This window comes from Melospiza georgiana, chromosome 15 (assembly GCF_028018845.1).
Source record: "Melospiza georgiana isolate bMelGeo1 chromosome 15, bMelGeo1.pri, whole genome shotgun sequence".
NCBI lineage: Eukaryota > Metazoa > Chordata > Aves > Passeriformes > Passerellidae > Melospiza > Melospiza georgiana.
The window spans coordinates 647,200-672,238 of NC_080444.1; the positions used below are offsets into that span (position 1 = coordinate 647,200).

A 25,039-nucleotide genomic window follows, 5' to 3' on the forward strand; every position below is an offset into this window, starting at 1 on the left:
CCCGGGCAGAGCCGGGCCCTGCCGGGAAGGGGACGGGAGGATGCTCCGGAGCCTCGGCCCGAGGGAAGCTTCGCTGGCTGAGGTTGGTTTCCTTTCAGCATGTCTATTTCGGAGAGCTGTTTGGATAGCAGGGGACGGATATTTTTAGAGCCATTTAGAGCGTGGTTTTGTGCGGCTCCTGTTTCCCGGCTCCATTAAGGAGCTCGCCAGGGAAGCCGCCGGGTCCCAGCGCTGCCGAGGGTGCTCCTGCGGGCCGGGGGTGCATGGATGGGGATGGAGGGATGGGGATGCAGAGATGGGGGTGCAGAGATGGAGGTGTAGAGATGGGGATGCAGAGTTGGGGATGCTCTCAGGAGCTGCGATCCAGGACAGAGCCCCACAACCCTCGGGGGATGCAGCTGGGAGCTTTGGGCAGTCCTGCCCACCAAATCCTGGGGATTTCTGCTCTGCTTGGCTGGTTCCAAGGAACTGGCTGAGAAAAAAAATCCATTTGAGGCATATGGGGATAATATTTTGAATGTGACATATGTCCCAACACAATTCTTGTTTTAGGAAGAAAAAGATGACTTTTGAATGAAGTCACAATAAGCAGAATATTTTCAAATGTTCAAGCCAAATCTGGCTAGAATTTGGTTATTTTCCCCCAGAGAAGTAAATTCAATTTTAGATGAATTCAAAACGTTAGTTGCATACTTTTTAACCAGAAAGGCTCCTGCAGACACAGGAGGAGCCCGGCTGGGCTCTGGGCAGGTAAGGCTGTGTCACACCTGCAGAGGGGAGCGGGAGACATGAAATGTGAGCAAACACAGCTGCTTCAGGAGGAGCTTTTGGCAGATGCATTTTTCAAATTAAATGTGAAAATACATAAACTAACTTGGCAAAACACAACAAGCTGTGAAGATTATCAGACGGACAGGAGGAAAGCTGACTTTCTCCAGCAATGATTAAAAAGTAAAATGTGAACACCAAAAGAACCAGGGACTTGGGAACATGATGAATGTGGAAATTAATGGGTTTTGGGCAATGTTTTGCCTTTTCCTGCCCAAGGAGCATCGGTATGGGAAGCTGTGAGTGTGGAAGCCTGTGCTGAATGCTAAGTCCTGGTCCCTGGGGGATTGGCAGGGCTGGATGTTCCCCAGCACGAGGAGGGGTCAGGGCTGTCAGGAGGGAGTGCAGCTCTGCTTGGTTGGAGTGTGACATTTAGCTGGCTCCTTCATTTGCTGGGCTTTTTGTTGCGAGCTTCTTTTGTTGGTTTTTTCCTTTGGCTTTTCAGTAATTTTTTAAAGTGCTAATTAGAGAATTAGGAACACTCACCTCCCACACATCAATTTGTCATGTTCTGCTTTGCCACAGTAATTCCAATAGAGGATTTTGTAATCTCCCTGCGATGCGGAATCAGTTTAACACAGACACACCTAAAGCAGAAACGTGTTATTTCATTACAAAGACGCAACTGGAAACGTGAAAACACAGCAAAGTGGTGCACGGGAGCTTGTTTACAAACGGGAACACCCCGCTGCAGGTGCAATGGAGCGGCGATTTTCTGGGGAAGGGTTAATTGTGTACCTGCAGTCTGTGGGTGGGTGGGATGAGCAGAGGGGAGCGCTGTCCCCAGGCTGTGCTGCCTCGGTGGCAGAGGTTTTCTGGCTGCTAAATCTGGATCCATTAACGTGGGAAGCAGCTCCAGAGTGAGGAGGCATCGTCCCTGGCAGTGCTCTGTGAATGGCACTGAGATCCCAGGGTGGGCTCACAGGGAGGGAGGGAGGCACAAATGGGCTTCACCATTTGCTCACTCTTCATCTTCTGTGTCACACTTCTAATATAATTTAATTTTGCCATTACTTTCTGAAACCTGTCGTGTCTGGAACCCCACATATTAAGGAGGCCTGCTTAATGATGATATATCCAATCTTCCTGTTTCTCCCGTTGTGATATTAATTCTTGAGAATGAAAATTAAAAAGAAGCAATGAATGTTATTTCAGTAAATTTACTGGAAGCAATTAAACTACAAACACTTTTTTTATGACTGCAGAGTGTAGCCAGTATTAGGAAACATAATTTTTTCCCTCTGCTGACTATATTTTCCCCTTCAAGCAGAAGCTGAATCTATCTATAGAAATGATGGTCTTTTTCAGAATTTTTCCCTCATCTAATTGAGTGTTGCTTTTGTACTTGTATCTTGAGCAATGTTAAATCCCATCCTCTGAGCCAGAAAATCTTCCCTAGGTGTGAAGGTCATTAATTTTAATTCAATGGAACTTTTTGACACTTGCTAGAAAATGAGGATGAGTCTCAATGAGTTTCATTAAATAAACAGAGCAAATTAAAATTTGTAGTACGGCCCAGAGCAGATGAGAATCATCTCAGGGAATGGCAGTTGATGGGCAAGCAGGGCCGGCCTGGGTGAGATGGAGTGAGGGGTGCTCAGCGCAGAGCTGCAGAAACCTCTGATTGCTCTGCCTCATGGACCCTCTCACACCTCTCTGCCCAAGGCTGGTTTCTGTGCTCATGGACCCTCTCACACCTCTCTGTCTTCTGGGGGTTGGTGGCTGTGAAAATCAGAGCAGTTAAATATCTGGGATTGGGTTATCTCTACAGGGGCTGCCTTCCAGTAAGGTCTGGTCTCCTTTGCCAGCCATCCTTCCACTCCACACTGGCAGGAGCAGCTCCTCTAAGTGGTTCGTCTGTGCTTTGGCATCCCTGGTTTATTTGATTAATAATGCACTAGGCTGCATGCAACGTCTTGCCCCTGGGGATTCTTACATATCCTTCATGTGCAAAGTTCTTCCAGCCCAGTGTTTTGGAAGCAGTCTCTGCTGCTGCCCAGTGTGGGGACAGGCAGAAAACACTTTGCCAAAATGAAAAGATAAAGTCTGTGGGTCGCTTGACTGCAGCCTCTTTGGGTTTGAAAAATGTGGTTCAGTGTTTCCGGGTGAATGTTGATATTCTCTGCGAGAGAAACGAGCTGGTACAACAGCTCAATGTCATCATGGAATTTTTTAGTAATGACGTTGCTATTCCTGGAAAATAAATGGAGCCCTCAGCACCTTTGCTGTGGGTGACATGGGAGCAACATCTGTAATTCTGCACCTCCTCTGGCGTCGCTGGGAACTGCTGAAGCAGCTCCCGGCAAGAGCAGCCTTGGATCAGCAGCTTGATATTTATATCCTGGCTGGGAGCTGTGTTTGCTGCGATCGTTTGTCTCTGCAGAACAATAGCTGTAGTACATGAAAATACATTTCCTACCCTTCTCCTTCGCCCCCGGTGCTGGTGGCACCTGAGCTGCCCGTCCTGCTGCCACCTCCCTTTGCAGGGCACTGCCTCCTGCTGCAATTCAATTGTCTTTTTGGTTTTTGTTACAATGGGGGGAAAAAAATAACAGTGTTGTTTCAGCTGGGCCAAGGGCTGGCCAGTCCATTGCAGCCTGGGCACCCCCACGAGGGGCAGGGGCACGAGGGGCAGGGGCACTGCCCACCCGGGGGCAGGAGGGGTAGGAGATGCCCACAAACCAAACCCTGCCCCCTGAGCCCAGGAGACACCCAGGGCACACCTGGCAGGGGTCACAGCATCCCTGAGAATGGAAAAGGCTCCGAGGTCGGGCCCAGCCCTGAAACCCTCATCACTTTGTCAGCTCCACCAGACCCCGACCCTTGCCTTTTGTCTGGCTTCAGAGAGTCTGGATTCACTTTTTCAGTACAAGGAAATTTAAAAATAATTAAATTGTAAGCTTCAGATGATAGTTTGATTATTTAAAAATAATCAAACTATCTTCTGAAAATGCCAAAGCAAACTGCTTTGAGTTCGTGAAAGATTTTTACTGTTAATTTACTAAATATTTTGATCAACTTGAATTTGATTTGATTTATTGGTTCTGTTTTTTGGATCTTTTTTTTTTTTTACACACAGAAAGGGATAAAAAGTTTTAGCTCAGTTGTTCGCTGAGTTCCAATTAGGCTTTAACAATTTAATGCTAGAAATCTGAAAGCATGTCCAAGCATTTCTCTTGCAACAAGTAAATTTTAGAATTTATTCTCATAAAATAGTTGGTTGCCTGGAATCCAATTATGTTGGGTTGGTTTATTTTTTGTCTGGCATTTTTGTCAGGTTTTTAAATGACCCACTGAGCCATTGATTTGCTGTGTGAAGTCTCTTTGTCTGACAGGAGAACAGCATTTGCTCCACAGCAGGACTCAACCGTCAATAATCAGTAATTACAGAATTTTAGAAATGCAGATTTGTTTCTCTACAACTGAAATAATTTTAACAAAAGTGTCTTAAAATACAGGAGAAAGGAAAATTTAGGAAAAAGGAAAATTCCTTCCCTGCTGGGGGCGCTGGGGCAGCCTGACCCCACCAGTGCCAGCTGCTGGGCACCAAGCAGGGCACAGGGTGGTTGCACTGGCACACCTGGGAAGGTTTTTCCCCCCAGAGGGTGGAATGAGATGGGCTTTAAGGTGTCTTCCAATTAATTCACCTTAATTTTGAGTTAATTAAGTCATTAATTAAGTGTTTGGATATACAGGATGGAATGCAGAAATCTGGGTGCAGCCTTTCCAGTATTGTTTGAAGATGGATTACAGGTTTTTGGCCTCTTAAAAATGCTTCTGTAGATTTGAGCAGATTCATTCTTGGCATGACTCTATTAACTTACAAGTGTTATTATCAAGAGCACCAAAATGCCAGCAAGCTGTGGGTGACAACGAGCCAGGGACGTACAACAGAAGTGATTAAGGAGCTTGAGGAACTCAGAGGGAAAGATTAAAAGAACAAAATGTTTAAATTGGATAAACAGCAACAGTGGCTGTGATAATCAGCTGCTGGCATGTGAGGGGTGCAAGTGCCAAGAGCATAATTTTAAAAGGGATTTAGCTACAAGTGGGATAAACTCGGGATGTGGATGAGAGGTTTTTCTGTTATTATTTGAGGCTGTCAGAGAGCAGGACGGTGGGGCAGGGTGGGGTGAGCCAGGGTTCCATCCTTCCTGCAGTGCCCATGGGAATCCTGTGCAGCCAGGAGGTCCCTGGAGGTTTCCCAGTGCAGCTTTGGGGCTGCAGCTCCGCACAGCACCTGTGCAGGTGAGTGGGGCCTCGAGCGCCTGCAGCTGCTGTTGGTGCTTTAATGTTACTGCACAAAAATCCCGTGCCGAATAGCGCTGTGGCACTCACGGGAGGGGGTGATTCACTGGAAATTGCCAAGGTGGTGGAAAATACCCATTTCTGCTGATCTGGTGTCCAGTGACCGCAGTGAGGAGGGCAGGGCATACCCTGGGCACGGCACTGGGGTGGCACCTTCTGCCACCTCTGCCACCCAAGGTCAGAGTTTGGGCCAGCCCGGGGCTCTGCCTCTGCTCTTGGGGAGATCTGAGTGCCAGCAGTGCCGGGAGCTGGCCCTGGGATGAGCCTGAGCCTGACACGGGGTTCAGCCAGGGGGAGATGCTCCCATCGTGCCCAGCCCAGCCCGGTGTGACCTGCAGGGTGGGCTCAGGGCCGGCAGGGTGGGCTCAGGGCGGCCGTGTCCTGCTGTCCTCAGCCCGGTGTGACAGGCAGGGTGGGCTCAGGGCAGGCGGGGTGGGCTCAGGGCCGTGTCCCCTGTCCCCAGCCCGGTGTGACCTGCAGGGTGGGCTCAGGGCACCCAGCCCAGCCCGGTGTGACCTGCAGGGTGGGCTCAGGGCCGGCAGGGTGGGCTCAGGGCACCCAGCCCAGCCCGGTGTGACCTGCAGGGTGGGCTCAGGGCCGGCAGGGTGGGCTCAGGGCAGGCAGGGTGGGCTCAGGGCAGGCAGGGTGGGCTCAGGGCCGCCGTGTCCCCTGTCCCCCGCCCGGTGTGACCTGCAGGGCTCTCTCCTGCTCAGCGCTGCCCGGCCCGGCAGTGAGCAGATAAACATCTCAAACGCGCACGGTAATCGGGATTCTGAGCAGGGCGAGATGAGAATGAGCTGCCTGTCTGGTGCTTCTCCGTTTATCTCCAAATGTCAGCGCTGGCACTGCACGCTGTGATGGGGAGGATCTGCTGCTCCCGGTGCACAGTTAGCGAGGGGGAATGAGGCTGCGGAGGGACGGCAGGGATGGAATGAATGCGGGGACAGCGGGGATTGAATCCGCCTGTGGAGACAGCAGGGACTGAATGAATGCAGGGAGAGCAGCTCCTGAAAATGCTGCCCCAGGACTGGAGGGACAGCAGGAGGGAAAGTCCTGTCCTGCCAAACCCCGGGACAGGACTGGACACAGGGCTGGGCATGGACACTCCTGCACCCGAACTCGGGGCAGGGAAGGCTCCAGGGGCTGGGACACCAGCTCAGATCCTCCTCCTGGCCCTGAGCTCAAAGCTGCCTTCTGCAATATGGGCCACAGGTGCCTGCTGGAGCAGGAGGTGGGGGGTTCTGTCCCTCACCGATTTTCCTGTGGCCTTTGCCATGCCTTACGCTGGCAATCACAGATTTGCACAGCTTCTGGGGGAGGTTTGAGGGGTGTCAGCAGCCTCACAGGCTTCCAAGGATGTGAAATCACAATTTCACAAGGTCCCTCTGTTACTCTGGGGAGAGTTTTGGTTCCGTGTGTTTGTGCTTTCCTGTCAGGAGCTCTGTCAGGAGCAGTGCTGGATCTCTGATCGCTTAACCCAGAGCCAGGAGCTGGTGTTGGATGGTGTGCTGCAGTCCCTGGTGATGCTGGGAGCTGTGACTGTCCCCTGACAGTCCCCGTGGGGACCTGTCCCCTTACAGCCCCCACAGCTCCATGGGGACCTGTCCCTGGTGATGTTGGGAGCTGTGACCGTCCCCTTACAGTCCCCATGGGTACCTGTCCCCTTACAGCCCCCACAGCTGCATGGGGACCTGTCCCTGGTCATGCTGGGAGCTGTGACTGTCCCCTGACAGTCCCATGGGGACCCCTCCCCTTACAGCCCCCACAGCTCCATGGGGACCTGTCCCTGGTCATGCTGGGAGCTGTGACTGTCCCCTGACAGTCCCATGGGGACCCCTCCCCTTACAGCCCCCACAGCCCCGTGGGCTCTGGGCTGTGCCAGCATGAGCAGCTCCAGCCCTGCTCCCCCAGGGCTTTTCACAGCATTTGCTTGCTGTTCTCACACACACAAACCTCATTCCTCTCCCTGTGGTTTTCAATCCCCACTCCCAGTGGGCTGATTTATTTTTAATGCCTGTACAAGGCTGGAACTTTCTCCCAGGCTCTGCCATCCCTGGTACCAGCCCAGTGGTGCTATTTTTACCAGGAGCTGAGAAATGCCAGCACAGCACTGAAAATTTTATCATGCCAACTGTGCAGCTGCATCTCCTCAGGTCTTTGTTGCGTCACTGAGCTCCAGCTCGGGCCCTTCCTTGCTGGCTCTGTGTTTCATTATTTACAACACACATTTTCTGACCCAAAATCAGCCTCTCAGTTCTGTCAGGTCACAAAACTGCTCTGAGCCCCTCTGGAGGGGGCAGGTGATGCTCAGATGGGGGATGTGTCCTGTCCCTGTCCTGCCCCAGTGCTGGTGGAGCCTGCAGTGAGTGGGGCACTGAGGGTTCCATTCAGGAGAAAGGACAATTTAGGAAAAAGGAAAATTCCCCGTCCTGCCTCCCACCAGCTGCCCCAGAATGATCTGTTCTCTCCTTGTGCTCCCATTGCTCATGCTGCAGGTGCAGTGCTGTGATCAGCACTCCCTGGGGACTGCTCCTGCTCCTTCCACCTTCCTCTCACCTTCTGTAGTCCCAGCATTTCCATCTTGGCAGCAAAAATAGAAAGACCCAATAGAAAGCAACTTTTTCCTGTCAAATCTCTCCAGCAGCCCCTGGCAGGAGCTGAAGACGTAACAGGAAGGGTTTGTGATCCTGTGGGGTGGGAGGGGAGCAGAGGGGGCTGTGTGGGGCTGCTCAAAGCTGAGGGTCCCACTGCCAATTCACAGAATGACAGAGTGCTTTGGGTTGGAAAGGGCCTCAGGCAGTGCTTGCAGTCTAAGTGGAGGGCAATGCTAGGCCTTCCTCCCACAGGTGGGTTTGTAGGTAATGATGGTATCATGAAGGTACAGGTTAGAAAGCAGGTGTCTTTAGAGTCAGTGTGAAGCTGTTCTCCTGCCAGGGCAGCCACTTGTCATGTCTGCAAGCCCAGTCTGTTGGAATGTTAAGGGCAGTGAAGGGGACACTGTGCACATTTGATGTTATTCCTTCCATGATCCATCTCTCCTGGTCCTCGTGCCCTGTCCCGAGGCAGAGCTGCCCCTGGGCAGCCTCCCTGCCAGGCTGAGAGGGGCTCTGTGGCTCTGCTGGGGCTGGGCACCCACCCTGCACCTTCCAGGAGTGCTGAGCTCCGGAGGCTGGGAGGGACAGGGAGTTGTTTAATCGGGTGGTGGAATGCAAATACCATGAAGGAGTCGGTGAGGAATTGCATTCTGTGTGCGTGTGCAACCTGCAGAACGTTCCTGTCACGAGGCTGATTTATTACAGAGCTCTCCCGGAGAAGAGGAGCCACAAACAGCAGGGATGAGGGGCTGCCGGGCTCTCCTGGGGTGTATCAGACCAGGATCCGTGTCCAACAACCAATTAATGTCAGGGAAAACTGCACGAGAGGGGAGCGGAGGGAAAGAGTTCCAAGGGGTTTTTTAAGAAAGAAGAGTAAAAGCAGTCTTTGCCAAGATTAAGGGGAGTAAATTAAAAGGTCAGGATTAAAAGCTGTGTTTTGGAAATGTTTATAGCAGGATTTTCTCACCCAGGCATAAGAAAACCCCAACAAAAGGAGCTCTGTGGTGTTCTCATCTCTGTGCAGTGATGGGGAGCCCTGGTCCCACCCAGCCTGGGGGCAGAGCAGCACAGAGAGAGCAGCTCCCCTGTGCCCCTTGCTGCTGCCTGGAAAGCTCTGGGGCTGTGCTGGAGGGCTGGACGGGAGCAGGGCTGGGTGAGGATCACCCTTGCTCAGGGGGGCTGTGCTGGCCCTGCTGGCCCTGGGCTGCCGAGCTGGGGCTGATGCTGCCCTGTGCTGCTGTCTGGGCTGGGTAACGGGGCTGAGCTGGGGCTAACGCAGCCTGTGATGCTGCCTGCAGCTGGACCTGCATTGCTGGGGCTGGCTAATGGGCCTGTATCACCCAGGCTGGGCAATGGGGCTGGGTAATGGGGCTGAGCAGGGTAACAGGGCTGGGTAATGGGGCCGGGGTGGGAAATGGGGCTGGGTTGGGAAATGGGGCTGGACAATGGGGTTACATCACCCGGGCTGGGCAATGGGGCTGGGTAATGGGGCTGGGCAATGGGGCTGGGTAATGGGGCTGAGCAGGGTAACAGGGCTGGGTAATGGGGCCGGGGTGGGAAATGGGACTGGGAAATGGGGCTGGACAATGGGGTTACATCACCCGGGCCGGGCAATGGGGCTGGGCAATGGGGCCGGGTAATGGGGCTGGGTAATGGGGCTGCATTGCCTGGGCTGGGCTGGGCAATGGGGCTGGGCAATGGGGCCGGGCAATGGGGCCGGGCAATGGGGCTGGGTAGTGGGGCTGGGTAATGGGGCCGGGTAACAGAGCTGGGCTGGCTAACGGGGCTACATCACCCAGGCTGGGCAATGGGTTGGACACAGACATGTGAGTGTTTGTCCTGCCTGGACATCCTCCCACCTTCCCAGGGATGGGACACTGGGTACCAGCAAGCACAGAACAGAGAAATTGGTGCAAACTGCAGGGCTGCCCTGATCCCAGCACACATCAAAGATTTCAGGTTCAAACCAGCCTGGGCCAGGGTTCATCACTGCATTTCCACTTCAAACTAAGCAAGCTTAATGTTTCCCAAGGAAATTCTGTCTCATCTAGATATACACACATGTATGAAAGAAAAGAGGGAAGAAGGCTTGAGATTCAAATGTGTCATTTCTTGTTTGTGGAGCAGGAAGGTTCGTGCTGCTCTTCACTGGGGCAGGTTTCTGTAACCCCAAACTCTGTGAGGAACATCTCTTGCCTCTCCACAACTCCTGACTGAGTCCCCAACCACCCCTGAATTCTGCATTAATGCTGTCCATGAGCACCATGGATTTTACTTACTCTCTAGCCAAGAAGGGTTAAACCATTCTGTGCCTTCCTTTCAGCTCTGATTGAGTTGAAAATGAGAAGTTCCAGAAAAAATTAATTTCCTGGTAAGGAAAGGGATTGTGTGAGTGACCCTCTGGGCTCAGGTGGTTTAATTCCCCCATGCAGTCTCTCTGGGTGGGAGAGCTCAGCTCAAAGGAAAAAGGGAATTCTGTTATAATAAGAACATGGCAGAGCAGCTGATAACATTATCAAAGAGATGAAACTTTTGCAAATGCTGTTTAGCCCTTGCCTTCCTTCTCCCAAAGTGAAAATGAATCATGAGGGAGGACAAAGCCTGCACCCTCTGGCAGCCTTTCCTTCAGGTTTGATTTGGTTTCTCTGCCATGATGTCCATGAATTCTGCCTGCTGAGAGCTCAGGGAATAAACTCAACAGGGCCTTGAGCAGGAGTGGAAGCCAGGTTATTTCACCTGTGTGTGGCTCTGAGGCTCAGGGTAATCCCTCCCTGCTCCATCCTCTCCTTCTGTGCAGCCCCTGTGTACCTGCACGCTTCCAGAGGGCTGCACCAGGTGCTTGTAGAAGGAGAGAGCTTGAAGGAATGATGTGGATAATTGGGTTTGTTCAGCTGGAGCAGAGGAGTGAGAGCCAGAGCTCACCTGGGGCTGCAGCTCCAATCCCTGGGGCAGGGACAGGGCTGGGGCTGTGCCAGGGGAGGTCAGGCCGGATTTTGGGAAAGGTTCTGATTCCCCCAAGGGTGCTGGCACTGCCCAGGCTCCCCAGGATGGGCACAGCTGCCAGAGCTCCAGGAGGGTTTGGATACTGATGCCAGGGATGCCAGGGTGGGATTTTGGGGCTGGGCTGGGTGATCCTGGGGGTCCCTCCAGCTCAGGAGATTCTGTGTAAGCAGTGCTGAGCGTGGTGGTGGTGCTGCATTAACAGCAGGACTCTGGATAAGTCTGGGAGGTCTTTCCCAGCCTTCGTTCTCTGTGGATTGTGTTGAGGAACGTGGGGTTTTCTTGAGCATATGGCCTGTGTGTCCTCAGGTGTTTGTGGGATTTCTGGGGGCTCAGATGGGAATGGTACCATGTTCCTTTCCCAGTGTGCTCCCATGTGATGGCTCTGCCACGGTGTTGTCTCAGCAATCCAGGAACAGCAGCGGGGAGGAGGGGATGCTAAATCTTCAAAACGGAGCTGAACAAAAAGTGAATGCATTCCAGCAATAATTGCTTTCTGTACGCAGAGATAAGCTGCCAAAATAACAAGACTGTCATTTGAAATGCTGCTTTTCCTCCTACGAGGAGCTCTGGGCTGATCCTCAGCTGGAGTAAGAAACGATGGAATTCCTTGGGAGCAGCAGGGCTGGGGCACAACCCCAAGTAAAAAAGGATGGAATTCCTTGGGAGAGCAGGGCTGGGGCACTTCCCATCAGCTGCACACGGGCCTGTCCTGCTCAGGGTGTCACCAAACCTGGGGCAGGTGTCTGGAGAGCCCAGAACCTCGGGGTTGGAACAAACCCTGAAAATCTCCTCTGTGAGACACAGTCATTGTGCAGGCTCCACAGTGGGACCTGGCTGATGCTTCCAAAAAATGTGAGAGAAGGCAATGCCAGCAGGGTCTGGGTCAATGAGCGTGCATGTATTGTGCAGGGATGCAATCAGCTGTGAGCATGCAGTGTGCAGGAATGCAATCAGCTGTGAGTGTGCAGGGATGCAATGAGCTGCGAGCAGGGATGCAATGAGCTGTGAGCATGCAGAATGCAGGGATGCAATAAGCTGTGAGTGTGCAGGGATGCAATGAGCTGCGAGCAGGGATGCAATGAGCTGTGAGCATGCAGAATGCAGGAATGCAATAAGCTGTGAGCAGGGATGCAGTGAGCTGTGAGCAGAGCACACCCTCCATCCTCCCTCCCAGGCACAGCTTTTCCCTTGGGAAGGGGCTCCCCTGTGGCTGAACCCAGACAAGCTCCGTGCCTGGCTTCCACGTGGCCCCTGGCACTCTGAAGAAGGGCTGGGACATTTTGCTCATCCTTCAGCTGCTCCTGGAGCAGGCACTAAACTCCCAGGATCCTCACTAGTGCCGATTACTCTGCTGTGTTTTGAGGCACAGGAGAAAGCTCCATCCCTGCGAATGGAGCATCCCTGGGCAGAGAGAGAGTGAGAATGAGAATGCTCATCCCTGGGCAGGCCACCCCCAGGAACAGATGTCCAGAGCTCAGGCTGGCACTGCCCAGGTTGCTAGAGACACAGAAATGCCAGTGTAATTTAAATTATTTTTAAAAATGCTCAGTGTAATGCACAGGATGGGGGCGAGTAGGGTTCTTTCCTAACACACAAATCCTCTGCATAAAAATGAGTTGGAAATACCAGCGATGCGTGGAGCAGAAATAAAAAGAACTTGTGTTTGGCTGCCCTGCTTCAATCCATCTCCCTCAGTAATTGAATGTACATTCCCAGAGGAGAGAGGAGCAGCTCACCTGCTGCAGCTCCTGCATTAATTGGCACAAATATTGAGAGTGTCTTGGGAAAGACACTGGGGTGGGGCTGGTCTGGTCAGAATAAATGAGTGAGGAATTGCAAATACCCGGTGCTGAAAGGTCTGGAGGGCTGGAGGCTGTGCCTGGCACAGAACAGGGACAGTCAGGCTTCACCTGGGCTGGTTTATTTCTGTGTGTGGGACAGGGACAGTCAGGATTCACCTGGGCTGGTTTCTGTGTGTGGGACAGGGACAGTCAGGATTTACCTGGTGCTGATTTATTTCTGTCTGTGGGACAGGGACAGTCAGGATTTACCTGGTGCTGATTTATTTCTGTCTGTGGGACAGGGACAGTCAGGATTTACCTGGTGTTGGTTTCTGTGTGTGGGACAGGGACAGTCAGGATTTACCTGGTGTTGGTTTCTGTGTGTGGAACAGGGACAGTCAGGATTTACCTGGTGCTGATTCATTTCTGTGTGTGGGACAGGGACAGTCAGGATTTACCTGGTGCTCATTTCTCTGTGTGGGACAGGGACAGTCAGGATTCACCTGGTGCTCATTTATTTCTGTGTGTGGGACAGGGACAGTCAGGATTTACCTGGGCTGGTTTCTGTGTGTGGGACAGGGACAGTCAGGATTCACCTGGTGCTGGTTTATTTCTGTGTGTGGGACAGGGACAGTCAGGATTCACCTGGTGCTGATTTATTTCTGTGTGTGGGACAGGGACAGTCAGGATTCACCTGGTGCTCATTTCTGTGTGTGGAACAGGGACAGTCAGGATTCACCTGGGCTGGTTTCTGTCTGTGGGACAGGGACAGTCAGGATTCACCTGGGCTGGTTTCTGTGTGTGGGACAGGGACAGTCAGGATTTACCTGGTGCTGATTTATTTCTGTGTGTGGGACAGGGACAGTCAGGATTTACCTGGTGTTGGTTTCTGTGTGTGGGACAGGGACAGTCAGGATTTACCTGGTGTTGGTTTCTGTCTGTGGGACAGGGACAGTCAGGATTCACCTGGTGCTGGTTTCTGTGTGTGGAACAGGGACAGTCAGGATTTACCTGGGCTGGTTTGTGTGTGGGACAGGGACAGTCAGGATTTACCTGGTGCTGATTTATTTCTGTGTGTGGGACAGGGACAGTCAGGATTTACCTGGTGCTGATTTATTTCTGTGTGTGGGACAGGGACAGTCAGGATTCACCTGGGCTGGTTTATTTCTGTGTGTGGGACAGGGACAGTCAGGATTTACCTGGTGCTCATTTATTTCTGTGTGTGGGACAGGGACAGTCAGGATTTACCTGGTGCTGATTTATTTCTGTGTGTGGGACAGGGACAGTCAGGATTTACCTGGTGCTCATTTATTTCTGTGTGTGGGACAGGGACAGTCGGGATTTACCTGGTGCTCATTTATTTCTGTGTGTGGGACAGGGACAGTCAGGATTTACCTGGTGTTGGTTTCTGTGTGTGGGACAGGGACAGTCAGGATTTACCTGGTGTTGGTTTCTGTGTGTGGGACAGGGACAGTCGGGATTTACCTGGTGCTCATTTATTTCTGTGTGTGGGACAGGGACAGTCAGGATTTACCTGGGCTGGTTTGTGTGTGGGACAGGGACAGTCGGGATTCACCTGGTGCTCATTTCTGTGTGTGGGACAGGGACAGTCAGGATTCACCTGGTGCTCATTTCTGTGCGTGGGGGCCCTGCTCCCCTGGCAGGGGTGGGAAAAGGCTCAGAGGGGTTTGCAGCCCTTGGGGCTGGTGCTGCTCCATCCTCTCCTCTTTCCCGCTGAGCCCCCTGGCTTTGCCATGCAGCCCCTCAGACCCTCTGAACGTTTCCACTTGAAGCAAAGCAGAATTTCCCAGTGTTCTCACAAGGCAAAGTCTCCTCTGCTCTGTTCTTTTAATGTGGCTTTTGCTGGTGGAAATCTCTGACCTTGCTTTATAGCCAGGGGAGCCCAATGAACCCAGAAGCTGTGGGTGAATTTGTCTGGGATGGGAGCTGCATTTGAATTGGGAGCAGTGGCTCACGAGCTGATTGAGAGGAAACAGCCCCAGGCTGGGTCAGGATCAGGGCAGGCTCAGGGTGGGCACAGCAGGAATCTCCCCATGGAAAGGGGCTCAGGGCAGGCTCAGGGTGGGCACAGCAGGAATCTCCCCATGGAAAGGAGGCTCAGGACAGGCTCAGGGTGGGCACAGCAGGAATTTCCCCATGGAAAGGGGGCTCAGGGCAGGCTCAGGGTGGGCACAGCAGGAATTTCCCCATGGAAAGGGGGCTCAGGGCAGGCTCAGGGTGGGCACAGCAGGAATTTCCCCATGGAAAGGGGGCTCAGGGCAGGCTCAGGGTGGGCACAGCAGGAATTTCCCCATGGAAAGGGGGCTCAGGATGGGCACAGCAGGAATTTCCCCATGGAAAGGGGGCTCAGGGCAGGCTCAGGGTGGACACAGCTGGAATCTCCCCATGGAAAGGGGCTCAGGCACTGGAACTGCCCAGGGAGGTTGGGAGTGCCCATCCCTGGAGGTGGCACTGGGTGCCCTGAGGACAAGGTGGGCACAGCTGGCACTGCACGGGCTGAGATGGCACAGCTGGCACTGCACAGGCTGGGAGGGCACAGCTGGCACTGCACGGGCTGGGAGGGCACAGCTGGCACTGCACAGGCTGGGAGGGCACAGCTGGCACTGCACAGGCTCGGAGGGCACAGCTGGCACTGCACGGGCTGGGAGGGCTGTTCCACCCCTGAATCCCCCGTGGCCCTGCCCTTTCTCCCAGCAGGATGCTCTGCTGTGGGTCACAGCTGGGGCTCCGGCAATGGGAGAGCCCTGGGCAGAACCTGAGCAGGGATTTTCGGGCTGGAATTTCACCCCTTTGTGGGGCAGCCCTGCTCTGCCCCGGGCTCTGTGCCTGCCTGGGGGCTTTGGCACCGCCAGGGCTGCTGTGCCCTGCCCTGCTCTGCTCCCTGTAACCTATTAGTGTTCCTTATCAACATGCTGTTAATATTAATTGCTTCAGAAATTCTAACTCCAGGAGGGCAATGAAAATGCAATTACGGAGCTCGCAGATCCGGATTCCCCACCCCGGAATCTCATTTCTGTGGTGGATTGCAGCCATGGAGCTGTGATTATGGCGAGAGAATAGAAAATAAATCCCAGCCAGGATGTGCAACTGCAGCTCCTGGAAGGGCTGCTGAGGAGTTTCATGGATTGCTCTGCAAAACCCTGGGGTGACTTCTGGCAGCTTTTGTTTTGCTGGGTGGTGTGAGGGTGGAACAGGAGAGCTTCAGCCACACGTGCAGTGGTGATTCCAGGAATATTTGTGATCTTTGTATCAGTAAAACACTGACTTGAAAGTCACTGAAAATCTGGTGTTTTCTTTATACAAACATTGTAATCACCTAATCCTGCAAACTGGGCTTGATTCAAAACTGGTCTAATGTGCAGAATTTTGGATGCTGCTGAATTATTAATGGCTAAAATTATTTCAGTTTAATTTCATTAATGTTTATAGACTATCTGCACATAATGTGCTACAATAGAAAGAAGGTTTTCGCGCTGCATAAAAATGCAGAAAATATTTTGGTTAATTTTATGACTTTTACAAAGCCCCACAGTTTGACCCCTGGCAGCCAGGGGCTCTGGGCTCATCCTGCCACAGGCAGGGCTGTGCCAGCATCTCCTGAGGGCTCTGGGGACACCTGGGTCAGCCCTGGGGCTCTGGGCTCGCTCTGCCACGGGCAGGGCTGTGCCAGCATCTCCTGAGGGCTCTGGGGACACCTGGGTCAGCCCTGGGGCTCTGGGCTCGCTCTGCCACGGGCAGGGCTGTGCCAGCACCTCCCGCCATCCCCAGGGCTCTGGGCTCACCCTGGGGCAGCCTCAGCTCGCCCAGGCTCTCTCTGTGTAAGAGGTTTTGCTAATTATGGATGCTCACAGTAAGCTGAGGGGGCTGTCACTTATTTGCTGGTTTAAAGATGCATTTTGGAGACCCTGAGAGAAATCTGAGGGCTCTGGGTAACTGGAGCCCCATGCTCAGTAGTAGGATTTGGAAGTGATCCATCTCCTCGTGAGCAGAGTGTGCCAGTGGCTCCTTCCTCTGCTCCAGCTCCCTGCACGTGCCATCAGCATGAATAAGTGATGGCCAGCAGATTGAACATGCCTTTGATGAGCTGGGGACAGCAGCTCTGTGTCGGTCTGAGCCCGCTCTCGTGCTTGCTGCACTGGATTAGGCGCTGTTTGCTGGGTGGCTTTGATTTTAATAATGCTCAGTCAAATATTCAGTAGACTGTTAACTGGGGAATAGCAAAAGGAGTTTAATCTTGTCAGATCAGCTCTGGAGAGAGCTCGGTATTTGTGGACTTTATGGTTCTTACATAATTGATTATAAAGTCATATTTTATACATCTGTCTTACACGGGTTCATCTCCAGTAGGATCCACTCTAGGAAGGATGGATGGATGGATGGATGGACAGACAGATGGATGGATGGATGGATGGATGGATGGATGGATCCATGGATGAAGGATGGATGGATGAGGGATGGATGATGGATGGATGGATGGACAGACAGATGGATGGATGGATGGATGGATGGATGGATGGATGGATGGATGGATGGATGATGGATGGATGGATGGATGATGGATGGATGGATGGATGATGGATGGATGGATGGATGGACATACAGATGGATGGATGGATGGATGGATGGATGGATGGATGGATGGATGGATGGATGACCTGCCCAGGGGAGCTGCTGCTTCCATGGAGGTGCCAAATGCCTCTCAGTGGTTTTGCAGAGAGATGTGACCCCTGCTCATCCTGCAGGACCTTCCTCCCCTCTCCTTCTCTGCTCCAGCAGCCACATCCACCTGCTGGGTAATGCCCAGGTCAGGTCTAGTCCTTGTGCTTGACAGACCTTGGTGTGTCACATCTCTTCCTGTGTGACTCACTTGGGCTTGGATTAGAGGCCAGCAGGCAGAAATTGTCTGCTCCCCATGGTTCCAGGTAGGCAAACCTGTCTCCTCGTGTCTCTCTGGATTTTAAATACCAGCAAACTGGAGAAATGTAACAAAATCCAATCAACTTAATCAGGGTCATCAAAGGCTGTGATTGGAAATCACAACCCAAATTTCCAGAAAGCAGAGGAGCCATAGCTGCTCTGAAAACCATGTCACAGTGGTTTCAGACCTTTCAAGCCAACATCCTTTCTGCTCATGAAATGTCATTATTGCTGAAGTGACACTCCAGTTTCCAAGGGCTGTGTTAGTGCTGGCACAGGCACTGACAGGGGGAACACAGCCCAGTGACAGCCCCTGGCAGTGACACAGGGAGGGCTCCTCTCCACTGCCCCCTCCCTCAGGGGCTGCTCTGCTCCTGCCTGGAGACACCAGGCTGGGGCTGGGGGCCCTGGGCATGGCCTGGGCAGGGAACAGGGGCACAGGGGACAGTCGGTGCCCAGGGAGCAAACTGAGTGCACGTGTCCCTGCCTGGAACATATGGTCAGCAATGGTACCTGATTAAACCCTCGGGGAATCCTCAGAGTGAGCCAGGAACCCCAGCATGGAAACCCCACAGACTGCAAGGCCATTGTGCATCCCCTGCTGCTTCAACACCGCCCAGCTCTGACAGGAGGAGGAGCAGCTGCCCCTTCCCCTGCCAGTGCTGGCTCACAGCTGATCCTTCACTCTGGGGTTTGTGCCCTGCTGGGTGTCCCTCCAGCCTGGGCTCTGACTCCTCAGCCTGCATTGGCTGTGTGGTAGAGGGGTTGTTTTATAAAACAAACCCAAAAGTGCATTATTTTCTTGCTTTTTGTAAAAAAGCAGAGTTTAGAGTCAGGTCTGTCAGTCACCAAAGAAATATTTCTGTTGGCCTAAAGTCCTGCTGCTACTTCCATTGCATTCATATCAGGAGGAGCTGGAGCCTCTGCAGGGAAGGCAATCTTTAATCCATCCATCCTGCCTGCCAGCCTTGATCTGAGGGGGCACTGCCAATTTGGCTTTGTTTTCCCAAACCATGGGACCACGGGCAAATCCTGCCAAATTAAACTTGTCTGAAATGTCACCAGCATCCCAATTGCATAGATGTTCTTTTAATGGGATCTTGCTGGAGGGGTTTCCATTCACTGCATTTGCAAAGCCCCTGCCCTGATGCTTCCAGGCCAGCTGTGCCTGTTGCTGTGCCTGGGGCAGAGCAGGGAGGGGTTCCATGGGAGATGGGACCCTCTGAGGGTCTGTCTGTGAGCAGGGAGGGTTCCATGGGAGATGGGACCCTCTGAGGGTCTGTCTGTGAGCTCTCCTGGGAGGAACCTGCAGGATGTTATGGACAGCACGGGCCTGGCTGGGGAGAGGCTGCAAAAACCACCCTGGTTTGAGCAGGGGAGCTCAGGCTTCAGCTGAGGTGGCTGTTCCTTGGCAGAGCCAGAGGAGAGGAAAGGGAATGGAAGTGGGGCTGGAAAGGGAATGTGTGTCCCCTAAAGCATCCCTGAGCTGCTGTGAGTGCCCTGGAGGTGTTCAGTACCCTGTGAGTGATCTCAGCACCATGACCCGGGGTCAGGGCAGCGCCTGAGCAGGAATTCCTGCTGCTGATGGGGGATTGCTCTCCAGCTGCAGCAGCTCCCTCCCCATGCCTGTCTGTGTCAGAGCAGGCACGTATTCCCCTCTCCCAGGCAGCACAGCATCTGCTTAATTATTCTGCTGCTGTAGGGACAGTAAAGGGATGGAGGCAGGCAGGTACCCCGTGCCTCTGGAAATCTGTGCACTAATGAGATTTTCTGCACGGGCAGCTTTGGGCCAGTTGTGTTTCTGTGCTCGGTTTCAGAGGGCACTGGCACCAGGCAGAGCCTTCTCCTGAGCTTCCACGAGAGCTGGCTGAGCAGCTGATGCTGAAAGGTTTTCAAGCAGATGCAAATGTACAGAAACAGAGCTCTTTGCCAAGGGCCTCTCCAAGCCCAGGTCAGAGCTCAGGGTGCAGATCCTTAGGGGTGCAGATCCCCAGGGATGGAGCTGCTTCTCTCCACCAGAGCTGCCCCTGAGGAGCCCCCAGCTCTGCCCTCCCTGCTCTGGCCATCGCCCCTTTGTTTGCTCCTTCTGTTGCACAAGGACTGGGTTCTGTATTTTGGCTGAATGTTGGTGGTTTTCAGCAATTTCTGTTTTTCTTTTTTTTTTGTCTTTCTGTAGGATTTTGTCCTGCTCTTTCCAATAGCTCTCCATCAGATATGATTAATCTGGACTTGATTCTTTGGCTGCTTTCCCCACTCATTCCATGGTGGGATTGAAACACGTTTATCGCAGTATTGGGGTGGGAGGAACTCTTGTTATTGTTGATGCTTTACCTGTTCTTTGGAGAAAACACTTTCATCTCCAGCACCACCAGACTTTTATAAACATTAACTGTGTTAATGAGAGTGAGAAAAGAAATTGCATTTGTGCCAACAGTGGGAACAAAATGTGTAATTTCTCCATTAGTCGATCAGGTTTGCTCATGTAAACAACATGATTAAATTTGTCTGCGTGCATCGTGCTATATGAATAATAATGATCATTAAAAAACCATGCAGGGCCCGAAGATAACGAGATTGTGCTGGGCAGAGCTCGGAGGGGTGGCAGGGCTGGGGCAAACAGAGCCAGGCTGGGTTTGGCAGTGCCAGGGCCAGCCTGGCCACAGGGGCTGTGGGGCCATTGAGGCTGTGGGGACATTGGGGCTGTGGGGCATTGGGGCTGTGGGACACTGGGGCTGTGGGACATTGGGGGCTGTGGGGACATTGGGGCATTGGGGACATTGGGGCTGTGGGGACATTGGGGGCTGTGGGACATTGGGGCTGTGGGGACATTGGGGCTGTAGGGACATTGGGGGCTGTGGGGACATTGGGGCTGTGGGGCATTGGGGCTGTAGGGACATTGGGGGCTGTGGGGCATTGGGGCTGTGGGGCATTGGGGCTGTGGGGACATTGGGGGCTGTGGGGCATTGGGGCTGTGGGGCATTGGGGCTGTAGGGACATTGGGGGCTGTGGGGACATTGGGGCTGTAGGGACATTGGGGGCTGTGGGGACATTGGGGCTGTGGGGCATTGGGGGCTGTGGGACATTGGGACGGTGGGGACATTGGGGCTGTGGGACATTGGGGGCTGTGGGGCATTGGGGCTGTGGGGCATTGGGGCTGTGGGGCTGTGGGACATTGGGGGCTGCGGGGCATCGGGGCTGTGGGGCATTGGGGCTGTGGGGACATTGGGGCTGTGGGGCATTGGGGCTGTGGGGCATTGGGGCTGTGGGACATTGGGGGCTGTGGGGCATTGGGGCTGTGGAGCATTGGGGCTGTGGGGGCACTGGGGCTGTGGGGCATTGGGGCTGTGGGGCATTGGGGCTGTGGAGACATTGGGGGCTGTGGGGCATTGGGGCTGTGGGGCCATCGGGGCTGTGGGGACACAGGGGCTGTGGGGCATTGGGGCTGTGGGGCCACAGGGGCTGTGGGGACATTGGGGGCTGTGGGACATTGGGGCTGTGGGGCCACAGGGGCTGTGGGGCTGTGGGGACATTGGGGGCTGTGGGGCATTGGGGCTGTGGGGCATTGGGGCTGTGGGACATTGGGGCTGTGGGGACACTGGAGCTGTGGGACATTGGGGCTGTGGGGCATTGGGGGCTGTGGGACATTGGGGCTGTGGGGCCACAGGGGCTGTGGGGACACAGGGGCTGTGGGGCATTGGGGCTGTGGGGACATTGGGGCTGCCTGGGTCCCCAGAGCTGCATTTCCCCAGCCCAGCTCTCTGGGGTGACAGGAGTTGGGGCTGGAGAAAGGGACAAATCCTCGCTCTGCAGGGACACTGCTTGTGTGCAGAGCAGTTTTACATGAGTGGAAGGCTTTGAAGTGGAATCCTGCTTCTTGTTCAACAGAAGGCACAGCCCAGGGGACAGGAGAGGGGACCGGAGCTGTCCCTCACACACTGCACAGCCCTGGGAGGGACGTTTGCAATTCCTCCAGGAAGGAAATACCCACACGGACGTTCCCTGGTGGATTCCCTTCCTTCAGGATGTTTGTGTAAATCAAATTATTTATTTAGAAAACCAAGAACTCCATGGATGCCTGAGGGCTTGCTGCACTGCTGAGAATTGAGATTTTGATCAGAATCCTTCTCAAACTCTGTAAGAAGACAGGCAAGGTGCCATTCGGGCTGTGGAGCTGTGCAGCTTTGGGTTTCACTGACAATGAAGGGCTCAGCACTCCTGCACCGCCCTGGGGCAGCTCCTGTTCGGGGCTGCAAACCCAAACCCTCAGAGGAGTGAGAGTGGGGCTGGGTGAGCACTGAACACACAGACGGCAGGGCTGGAGCTCACTCAGTGTGTGACTGCGGCTGTGAGCAGTTACTGTGTGGGATGGGCAGTAACCAATGTCCCCCTGTGGCACAGTAACCAATGTCCCCCTGTCCCCCCTGCCCGGGGCACCCTCGGGGGCTGTGAGGGGTGGGCAGGGCCCCGTGGCACTGCCGGGGCACTGTGCCCAAGGGCTCTGGGGCTCTCCTGGCTGTGCTCAGCTCCGGCCCTGCTGCCCAAACTCCATTTCTGCTCCCGTGTCCTGCTCTGAGTGCCTCTCCCATGGGATAATGGCAGCAGCCAAGCAATCGCAGCCCTGTGCGGGATCCAGCCCATCCCTGGGCCTGGGGCACACACAGCAGCTGGGGCTGCCCCTGCATCCTGGCAGTGCCCAGCCAGGCCGGGAGCACCTGGGGCACTGTGGGGTGTCCCTGCCATGCCAGGGTGGCACTGGGGGGATTTGGGGTCCCCCAAGCCACGCTGGGGTTCTGGGGCAGGAGGGTGGGCCCAGGCTGGCACTGCCATTGGGTTTGTACCCTCGGGTGCAGCCCAGAGCTCCAGAGCAGCCCCCTGTGCACCGTGAAGCTGTGAATTGTCTCCTCTGTGCGGGGTTCATTAGGAAGATTAACGAGGTGTTATTTCCCCTCCCTCACTGTCGGGCTGCACAGGGCCCTCAGTAATTTTCCCAGCTGTGCACAGCAGCCATTGCTCCTCCCCAGGGCTCCGGCAGCGCTGCCTTGCCATCAGTTCAGCTGCTCCATCCCAGCAAGTGCTATTTGTCAGCTTAATTAGCCCTAAAGGAAGCACTCCTTCTAAAACGAGACAACACTTTTGTTTTTCCCTGAGAAACACATCATGTTCTTAGCAGAGGCAACTTGTTTAAATGAAGGAGCTTTTCAGCTGAGTTTGGTGTCATTTTCAGGTTGTTCTCCAGCTCGCTGCGCCCTGCCCCAGGGCAGGCCCTGTCAGCTGCAGGAGAGGCCAAACCCTCCCTGAGAGCGTGGCCAGGCTGGGCATTGTCCCTGGGCTCCGTCCCCCGGCCAGGCTCAGCTCCCCAGATCCCTCAGGTGGGAAGGGACCCCAACACAGGTGAGTCCCAGCTGTGCCCCATCCCCACCCTGTTCCTGCCCAGAGCCCCCAGTGCCACCTCCAGCCCTTCCTGGGGTGTTCCTCCCTCCATCTCGGGCATTTCTGTCTCTGGTTTACTGCAGAACAATTCAGAATTGCTCGTTTTGCTCTCCTCCCAGAGTAAAACCTCCAGAAGGAAGCCTGGGAGAAGCCACAGGAATCCCGGCTGGTGTTGGATGTTTGCCCCTGACACGTGTGACCGCAACAATCACTTCAGCGAAAACCAGCTGGTGAGTGAGGTTTGGATAAAATTAAACCATGTGGGAGCTGTGGGAGGGGGGGAAGCTGATATCATAAATAATATAACCAGTCAATAACCAATAGATCTGTACCCCTATGGCTCCAATAGACTCCCTTCTTCAGAAAGTGACGTGGTCTTTTAAAAATCCCAACAACTCCCCAAAAACCATCCTTAAAAACCCAGTTGTACCTGAACATTCTATTTCAGCCCCGACCAGCTCCCACTGCAGCCCCCAGAGCCGGAGCCAGGCCGAGGATGGCTCTTTATTGATAACCTGCCCCACCAGCCCTGAGCTTCCCATTGCCATGGAGCTCTGCCTGCATTAACCAATAAATCTCCACAGAACCCAGAGAGTGGGAAGTGCTGCTATTCTTGTTTTATGGATGGCAAAATGAGATGCAGAGAGGTTAATAGCAAGTCTAATTGGACAATAATTACCCACTTACCACACTGAAAATTAAGAAATAATCCTCCCATTGTCGTTACATCAGCAGAACAAGGCAGAGCAGTGCTCACGTCCTCCCCATCCCACCACTCAGCCAAGCAGCTGACATGCAAATGAAAGCACAGGGAGCACAAGAACAGATAAATAAATTGTTCTTTCCTTGTTTAACATCTATTTTGCACCACTGAGTCACTCAGGATAGAGGAAAATTATTAAATTTCCTCTGGAATCTATTAGGACATGACAAAACAAAGGCAAGCTCCATTTGTAGAACACATCTGTTGGAAAAGAAATGGAAGAAATGGGATTTAATTACTGCTATGGACTGGTTTCACTTCGTTTTTCTGGGGAGGGAAAAATGTAGGATAAAAATTTCTGCCTTAAAAAAGAGCAATGCTCTGATAATTCTGTCTCTCCTTATGTTTTGTGTTTCCTCTATAAAAGACCATTATACCAATGGCAACTCCTGTATTGATTTAATACTCTGAATATTGGGGCTTCACTGACTCAATTTACAAAGGGAATTTCTCTTCCAAGTCAGCACTCAGAAGCTGTTTTGATAAGCACTGAAACTCCAATTTCAGTGTTATGAATGAAAAGAAATCATAAGACACATTGGAGAAAATGTTTTATTTTATTTTGGGTTAGCATTTGAATTTAGGTCTTCCTTTCCTTTCCTTTTTTTAAAGGAAAATATCTGTTTGGAAGATGACACTTAAAAACCCATTTGTAATGAAATGGACTGGCTTCAGATTGCCGTGGGAAATGAGGAATTCAGCTGGAATTGTGATTTCAGTGGCTGAGGGGGCTCAGCACACACCAAAGGTGAGCCAGGCCCTGGCTGTTCATGGGAGCTCCCGGTAAATCCTTCAGTGAAGCAAACTTAGGAAATTGAAGAGAAACAGAAAAGCACTTTGCAGGTTTTTCCAAAGTCTGTAGCAGCCAATAGAAAATCATCATCTCTATCTGCTTGTGAATTGTGCAGCACAGATGTGGCTTCAGATTAAATCCCATAAAAGCAATCGATAAATCTGCAGAATCCAGTACCTGCAATTAAATTCTCCAGAGCTGCTCTCTAAGTACACAAATTGGGAGCTCAGAAAGGACCTCTGCCTCTTGATGCATCATTTTTTTGCTGTGAACGCTCCTCCTAATGAAAAATGATGGCAAACAAAAATAGATTTTCTGTCATGGGGGTAATTGTTCTTTTTCTTAGTGCACTCCAAATATTTCTGTAAAGCATCATCTGCTCTTTAAACACATACTGTAGAACATCAATGGAAGTCAATAGCCTTTGTCAATGAGTAAAATATTAAAAGTAATGAGCTGACCTGTTTCTTGTTTAGCTATTGATCGCTCCTGCTCTCCCAGGCGGGTTGGCCTGAGATGTGCAGTGCTGGGGATTTGCTCCCAGGGTGGGAGCAGCTGGGCCGGGGCACTGAGCTCTGCTCTGAGGGGCATCCCATGGCCA

At 53.1% G+C, this 25,039-nt stretch overlaps 1 long non-coding RNA gene across 1 annotated transcript; it reads left to right on the forward strand.

The window, feature by feature from the left end:
* Positions 1-24,773, forward strand: LOC131090003 (uncharacterized). The gene is made up of 3 exons (XR_009115284.1): positions 1-82; positions 23,002-23,112; positions 24,258-24,773. It is a non-coding gene; the product is annotated as an uncharacterized LOC131090003 (long non-coding RNA).
* Positions 24,774-25,039: the final 266 nt, after the last annotated feature.